Genomic DNA, 8,963 nt, shown 5'->3' on the forward strand with positions numbered 1-8,963 from the left:
GGGAATCTGCCAAGAAGAAAAGGAGACCACGATCAGTCAAACAGAGGCTACACATACATCACAATAGATGTTTTTTCCTTTTTAAAGTCTAGAAATACTGGATCATATTTAGTTTGTGTATTTAATAATTATGTAAAAAATATCTTAAAGTGAAATATGCGTTCATAACTCAGTCATTGCTTTGTGGGTGCAGAAACGTAACTGCTCTCCAGTTCATAAAGGCTTGAAATTAAATTGTGTAAAGTTCTAGTTTACAAACCATAATATTTAAAAGTTGTGCTTTATCAAATTACGTAATTATGTTCTGTCACAAACTCTCTGCAGAGGTGACGGTTGCTGATGTGAGGATGTAAAGTCTGTCTTTGTTTGGAGCACTTGAAAGCAACGGTGGTTCCACCGGCGCGCACGCACAACATTCAACGGAACTGAAAACGTCATGGCGTGACGTGACCGCTTTGTTGATAGAGAGGTCGCAAAATTAAAAAATGAAACAAAAATGTCACATTACATACTTTATTTGATAATCAATCACATGAAAAAAGTTTAACGGCCCTTTTTCAAAATAGTTTCTTAAATACAGACTATTCATATTCATCAAAATATAAATTCTTGATTTAAAATATCAAGCTTCTCTTTAATAGTTGCCTTTAGTTTGTCATTGTTGTTTTACCTTATTTTCCTTTATTTTTCCATTTAAGTGATTGTTATCAAGATGCACATTGCAAAAATCAGTAAAACTCCTGGATAGACACTGAACACACGGAAAGACACAGAAGAAGGATGGATAATTAATCGCTGTTGTCATACAGCAGGTAAGTCAGCTTTATAAAGCACCAATGTGCCCTGTTAAATAACCTATTTTCTGACCACTTTAGCAAACCTCGGTCCTCTGTGAAAACACTACTGGTGCTGGAACCATAGTAAGAAAAAAATGGAATGCAACATCAAGTTAAAGGCCTTCTGGTCTCTGAAATCCAGCATTAAAACACCACGAGGCTGAAATGCATTCACAAAAGCAATATTTGGTATCAGAAAAAGTATTTTGACTTCATAGAACTGACAAAAAATATTTCCTCCTTTTTACATAGCAAAAAAAAAACTTTTATATTTAGGTATTTACTGCCACTAGCATTATCTCTCTTTATTATACATATATGTATAATCTGGGATATTTAGACTATGCAGAGTACAGGTTGGTGCTTAGTATGGTAATAATAGTGTTTGCCAACAGTTATAACTCATTTGAAAACGTGTTAAATGTTTGCTATATTGTATGTTTCAGCAGATGTTATAATTGTTGACAAATCTCTTTACACCTACAGTGGGTTATAATCTGTATATAACATCTATTAATGCTAAATCAGAGGGAGGTTTAAAGTAAGCATTCTTCTGTTTTCTATATTGAACACAGACTACTAATAAATGCTTTGAGATAATTTTTTTCACCAGCAGAGGGCAGCAAAGTGCTGCAAAATGAAAACATAATCACGGGACATCGACCACAGAGAGAAAACAGTCTTCCCACAGGCAGTAAACGCACCCCGGGGGAATGAGTGCCTTGAGTTCTTCATAGCATTAGAATTCACACGATCCAGGGAATGTTACACAGAATATTTCATAAATCACACAGTAGCATAAAAAGATAACAGAAGCAAATATTCCACGCAAGCCAAGGTGCATCAAAAGTAGCCAGCAGTCTGTAAATCCCTGAATGCGCTCACAGTTTACATGAGCAACAGTAACAATAAAAATCAATAATACTACAGCTGCAAAGAATTAAAAAAAAAATGCTGCCTGCTTAAAGTCTCTTACATTTGCACAAACAGTAAATAGCAGTAATGCTGCAGCAGAGTTTAATATCAACACTCCTGAGGCAGAAGAAGAAAATGGTTTCTCAGATTCTTGAACCACTGCTTCTCAGCAAGGTGACGAGAAGAGGCGACGTCCTGCTGATGCACGAAACAGAGCCTGCGACACATTCCCCTCAAAGCATTTTTAGCAAACAGGGAGAAAAACAGCAGCAGCAGCAGCAGCCTTCCTCCTGCTGGTTGGAGCAAACAGTGCGAGTCCACATGCCTGTGACATGAACCGACGCTGCAGTTCCCAGCTTTGAAAAGAGGCCTGGCGGTGAGGAGCAGAGAGTCAGCCATTGTCATCCAGGTTGTACAGGAGGACCTGGTGGTTTGGGGTGAGGCCCGGGCAGGTACCCAGGCTGTACAGGCAACCAGCTGACGGGTAACACGGCACCAGCCGGTAGTGCTGCAGCTCCTCCAGGCCAAAGCCTGGGGAGCAGCAGTCTGTCACCAGCACCTTCACTCTCTTCCTGTCTGGATACATCAGCCTCCGCTGCCCCCTATCCCCGATAACCCCCTCCTCTTCTTCCTCTTCATCTACTTCATCTTCTTCTTCCTCCTCCTCAGCCTCCAGCTCCTCCTCCTCATGGTGGATTTTTCTCAGCAGGTTGTTGATGAGGACGGAGCGCCTCAGGTAGGCCTCGGGATCTTCCAGGAACCTTAGTTTCTCCAGGGACAGCCTCAGGATGCAGCTCCGGTCCTCCTGCAGTATCAAGTGCTGCAAGTGGCAAACGTGAAGGCAGCAGATCAGATTGTGTCTTTACATTTTTTTTATTTTGACAATTTATACTGAGAATTTTCAAAAAAACATCAGAAAAAATATATTTTTAAATTATTATTACTGAAGGTATTTTAGCGTACATTAAAAAGGGGGTTGAATGTGGTTTTAAACAGCAAACTTTACCTTTGTAACATAATGTATTTTATAACTGACCTATTTAAAATAAAGTTAGCTGGAGATATTTTCCCTCTCCCGCCTTCATTTAATCCCATTGTATTTTTTATTTAAAATTGTTTGAGTTTACCTCTCTAATACACACAATCAATTATCTATGTAGACATGTAGAAAAAGGGTTTCCATCCAGTTTGCTTAGTTTGTCCACCTTTTGTGATTAAACTGCAGTTGTGCTTTAAAGTTGTAAAGCAAGCAAACTTAAAAGAGAAGATTTCAAAAATGGAACATTTCTGTTAAACAAATCTTTGATAGTCTTCCTAAAAATGCTTCTGATGGCTGTTGCCCACAAAGTTTCTAAATAGCTTTTTCCAGGAGGCAATGGGAGAACGCACATTTTGAGCACCATCCTTAAATAAAACTGTCCAGTACTTGAAATACTTTTGTAATGTTTAATGCTGCTATTTTCGAACACAATCCTGTAGTTTTTTACTGCATTACAATTACATGGCAGCTTTAGCTAGTCTTTAAAGCGCTTCCAACATATGGTGCTTTTATTATGAAGTGAAACTCTGAGCTGAGACAGGAAATGATTGACCGGAATAGAAGGGCAAAAGTGCGTTATCATAGAAAAATTGGACAAATCTCACATTTTTTTAGCTTCTCAAAAAGTGAACCTTGGGTGTTTTTCCTCTAAGTGATTAAAAAATAGACTGAAAAAAAAAATAAGCACCATGATTGTGACTTTGGCTAAATGATGTCATTTATTAATTAATTTAATTAATTATTAATTAACATATATATATATATATATATATATATATATATATATATATATATATATACAGCTATATGTGTGTATATATATATATATATATATATATATATATATATATATATATATACACACATATAGCTGCAGTTCACTGAGCTGGAACAGGGAACTAGAATATTTTCCCAATTCCTGATTATACTTGTATATATTCCTAGGTGTCATTTTTTATTGCACGACTTTTATTTATAACATATTCTTTTTGTAGAACTGCATTCATGCCTGAAAAGCATAAACCTTTAAAAGTAGAGTGAACACTTTAGGTATTCAAAGCAGAGAAACAGTGGAGACTGTGTAGGATGCTGGAATAAAGTTGAAGGATGTGATGAAGGCCAGCTAATAAAGAGTGAAAGCGTTAAAGTGATGGAGAGAATTGTGAATGTCGAGAATGCACAGAAGCAAAGAAAGAAGACAAAAGAAGGAAGAGGTAGTAGAAAAGAAACATTTGGCGAGCCTGTTCAGCTATGAAGTCACCAAACGTTTCAGCTGTTGTATTAAGATCTTTCAGGCACAGAAAATCAAGTCACGCTGGCATGAAAACAACAAAAGAAGAAGAAGAAAAGAACACGTACTTTTTGAAAATATCCACGTAGGCCTCGGTGTAAATCCTCCTCCTCCGCATATTTCCTCTTGAAGTAAGCAACTTTCGACGTTGTTGAATGGTTTGGTCTCTCTCACGGGGAAGGAGCTGCTGGAGGCAACCACACAGAGATCACTGCTTTCTACCGCCACCACAGCACCACAATCATAATGTGCTGAAGCCTCTGTGTTACACTGAGGAGATTTCACTGGCTGGTTTTAACTTGAGTGCTTATCCAGAGCAAAAACTACTTCCATGTGATATAAGGTGAATGTTGGTCTCTGTATTCTTGGATTAAAGCTGGTGATAATTATCTATATCACCAAAATCCAATATATGTACATTTTTGCACAGACTGCAAGACAGTTCAGCCTCTCAGGACAGACTTAAAGACTGAAACCACAGCTTTGCTTTGGTTATTGAGTCATTGTGTATACGTTTTTTGTTGCTCCCACAGTTGTTTTGCAGATCATGCACGCGTGTTTGTCATATTTTGCCTCCTTTTCAGGTCATTCCTCACTCTCTGTGATCAGATTCCATCCCATCTCTGGTTAGTTTAGGGTTTATTTCTTTTTTCATGTGTTTTTGAGGTCATTTCTTTACTTTTTCAACCCTCTAACACTGCATATGGCAATGCTCTATGGTGCTTTACAGTTATCCGTGTCCGCTTTATTGGTTTTGTATCATTTTCTATTGATTTAATGTGTCTCTCTGTCTACCTGCAACAGCTGGTCCCTTTCTTCTTCTGGTCATTTTCATCTTTGTTTAGTTAGTTTGGGTCACTTTGTGGCATTTCTTTAAATTGATTTAATGTGTCCATATTCTTATGTAACGTTTTCTCTCTTTTTAGCTATTTGACTCAGTTGGTTTTTATATTTTTAAGTTTGTGTTCGATTTTTCTCGTGATTTCAATGTATTATTTTAAACAAATAAGCGTGTATTATTTTGCCATGTATTATTACCAATTTTATTTTCAGTAATTTTATTATTTGAAAACTTTCCTTTCTGCCCTTGCTGCATTCAGTCAATGGTTGTGATGCACACGGCCACTAGAGGTCATGTCCAGTTAATGTAATCTATGGAAAGGTGTGAGCTATAAACATTAAGAGAGCAGACTTCTGTCACATCACTCTTAATTCCTGCTTAAGAGATGTTGGTTTGCAGGAAGAGACAGAAGGTTTGATTACCTGCTGCCGATTGGGCCACGGCCGATTGGGCTCTCAGACCGGAGTTTAAATCAGAGCTGATCTGATCCTCCACATCGCCCTCAGACTCCTGCTGGAAAACATACACACACAGACAAATGAGTATCAGCAAGGACCAAAACGTCAGCACACAAACAAAGAAGCTTCACGTTTGATCACATTTAATCTTTCGCATTCTTCACCTGGAGTTTTTGCAATGAACCAATCACATTGTTTTTTTTCCTGTACATTGTCATTTGCATCTAACAAGTGATAAACCTGCACAACATGAACTACGAGTTCATGTTGGGGCATTAAACAAACATCTTTCAGATGTATACGTTCCCACACTACAGCACCCACACACTGTATGTGCAACGTACAATGTCTGATCTGATCCTTTAATGTTGTTACACGATGCTGCATTTTTGGCGCTGCTTCCAAAAGCCGCTCATTTGAATTTAAGAGAGATCAAAAGAGAGGAGGAGAGATAAAAGGGTTGAATGCGTGTGCATGTGTGGGTGATGTTATTTAAAATGCCATAAATCAATCATAAACACAGAGTGGGAAGCTTTACGTCGTGAAACATTCACACCGGCTCCCCTGAAGCTGCTGTGGTGACTCACGCAGTTTCTATCGTCCAACTGCATCCCGAGAATGATGCATGGTGTTGGATGCATAAGCAGAGGGAAAGAGAGAGAGAGAGATGGAGGCTGCGTGGGAAGTGTGTGTCAGTGTGTTTGTCCGCATTCTGCCTGCTGTCTTTTCTTTTGCTGAAAATAATTTCGCTAAAAGCGGAATATGTTGGAGTAGGAGGTCAGGAGTTTTACAATCTGAAGAATATTTGGCAAATAACAAAAGCTCGTTTTTTAATGACTTGCATCAAAAACCTTTTGCCAGCTGAAGTCAACAGTTTGCAGCTCAGACAGACACAGGTACTAGTCTTCTTTCTGAAGCAAAAGCAGCACTTGAAGATGTGAGTATATTTAGGATTAAAAAGAGAAAAAAAAGAGCAGCTTCTGTAATAATAGTGAAGATCCCTGCATTTACTTACATCCCCGATACACTCCTAAATCAAGATGCCAGTCCTTCATCACATAGAGTTTAAATATTTATATTATTATTATTATTGTTCAATGAAGAGCATATGCATTGTTTGAACTAACCTTTCTCGTTTATTTCAGTTGATTTCTACCCGAAGTAAAAAAAACAAAAAAAAAACACATTTCAATAAATAAACGCATTAAATGGACACTTTAGGGAAGAAACAGCTGTTTTCCTAAAAAATTTCCACCAATACATCAATTATAATTAAGCCACGGGTTCTTACCTTTCAATAATTTTGTCGAGCAGCAGTTTTTAAAGCCTCCTTTCCTCTGCCCACCGTGATGTTCTTTCCTGGGTGCCTCATCCACCGTACGCACAGCGATCTAGCGCTTCTCCAGCTCGCCTGCAGTCGCAGCCTGTGTGGGTTCAAACAGAAACACAGACGGGCGGACGTGCGCAGAGCTCGAGCTCCTGTCGGGGTGAGACGCTCGCTGCTCTCCAGACTCCTAAAATATCCCGTTCACAGCAACAGGAGACAACACACTCCGCTCAGCGCCTGCCCTCATTGGTCCTGGCGGAGGCAGATGTTTTCTGTTGCTAAGAAACAGAGTAAGCGCGGTGATGACATTCCAGCATCAGTCCAGCCGACGCACGGTTTTCGCGCTTTTTTTTTCTTTTCTTTTTACCAGCGCATGGAGAAAGTGTTTGGAGAAATGAAGCAGTGTGGATCAGAGGCGAATTTTAAAGGTTTCACTGGGAAGAAAGACACGGGAAGTTTTTAAAACCAAGTCCGTTTGGTTTGTTTGGCATTTTGTTTGTTGTTAATGAGTAATAGAGATGGAAATCAGTCAGGTAATGTGTGCAAAGTTATGGGGCCATGGCCCTCTACCCCACTTACCAAGGATCCAGACGTGATTTTTTATTTTTATTTTATTTTTCCAGGCATTTTGTGTCCCTGTGGATGTTTTTTTGCACTCTTTGTGGTTGTTTTTGGTCGCTTTGAGTGTATTTCTTTTGCATCCCTCTAAACATTTCGTGTCTGTTTGTGCTCATCTTGCATCTTTATGGATGATTTGTGCCTCTTTATGACTGCTCTGTGATCATATAGCAGTATGCACATGAATATGGAGAATGTGTGAATCTTTCTGGGTTTGTAGTTCATTCATAGTTTCACTGAAAAAACGAGATCTCTTGAATTTATGTAAGCATCTTGTATTTAATACAACTGCCTCATGTTTGAGTGACGTGTGTTAATTTAACTCCGTTGTTTAAGTTGCTGCCAAAGCAAAATATCTGTGTGCAACAAATGTCCACTTTTGAATTAAGCCAATCCTGTTTTGTTTGCCTGCATGTAAACAGTGTGGTGTCGAGACCAAAATCTAGGCTGTATTCGCCAAAATACAAACTTCAAAACGACCTGACATCTATTGATGATTCAGTGTCTTTAAACCAATCCACTTTTAGTAATAACAGGCACACAGAACATTAAGTTTCAGGTCTCCACTGTCACTGGTTTCACCTAAAGGCTGGTGTCCACAGTGGATAAATAATCACACAATTGCTAGTAGGATATAAAACTAGCTGTATTAGAGGACCTCGCCACTTCAAAGTCATAAATGTGTACTATCAAACCCTTTTAAGCTAGACTTACAAAATAAAACAAAGAATGTGTGAATATGGACTTGAAATAGCTAACAAGCTACAAATCCATATTTGTGGGTTAAGGTCCTTGTAGAGCAAAATTGAGTATTTTGGTCTAAATAACCCAAAATGTGATATCCACATATGTGGACGCCAGGTCCTAGGAGGTTAAGCTATATTCTGCACAAACAAATACAAAACATAAGATGCTTTCTTCAGTCTCTAATCCACTCTTGATTTGCTCTTGTCCTTAAGCACAAAGATTTAAAATTCAATCACAGTGACGTATGTTTTTGTTTTTAACTACAAAAGCCTAATTTTCAGAATTAAGACATTCAAGCCATGCTCACAAGTGAGGAGAGGACCCAAGAAAACAGATGGCAGGCAGACGTTGCCACAGCAGGGATCTTCTGGTTTTTATTGGCAATGACAACTTGGTACAAAAAGTGCTTTCTGGGTGCTGCGGGAGCTCAGCATGCACAGCCCAGACCAGGGCTGCAGAATAGTCAGTGCAGGATCAGGGTCAATGTCCACTGTATCTTTACAGGCCTGAAATGCCTCATGAACTTGACCTTATACAGCTATACCTCTCAGGGAGGCCAGAGACAAGATAGAAGTTAGACACATTGCTTTATCTTTGTCTCGTGGAAATTTAATGCTATTCAGTTTTTCCCTCCCAGTTAGCCCAAAACTATGGAGTCAGCTCGAGATTTTGGAGTGAATGGTGTGAATAAAGCATCAAATTAGCCTGATAGCCTACACACCACTGAGGTCAGGTCTAATTGCATGGAAAAACATTGTCTTTAATCAGTGTGAGTGCCTCAAAGCAGACCATGACCATAACCTGCCAGCACCTAAATATAACCACTAATCACAGGAATCTTAAAATGATTAATTTTAAGCAAAGTTTTACTCTAATTATAAAACATGAAAA

This window comes from Neolamprologus multifasciatus, chromosome 19, assembly GCF_963576455.1.
Source record: "Neolamprologus multifasciatus chromosome 19, fNeoMul1.2, whole genome shotgun sequence".
Lineage (NCBI taxonomy): Eukaryota > Metazoa > Chordata > Actinopteri > Cichliformes > Cichlidae > Neolamprologus > Neolamprologus multifasciatus.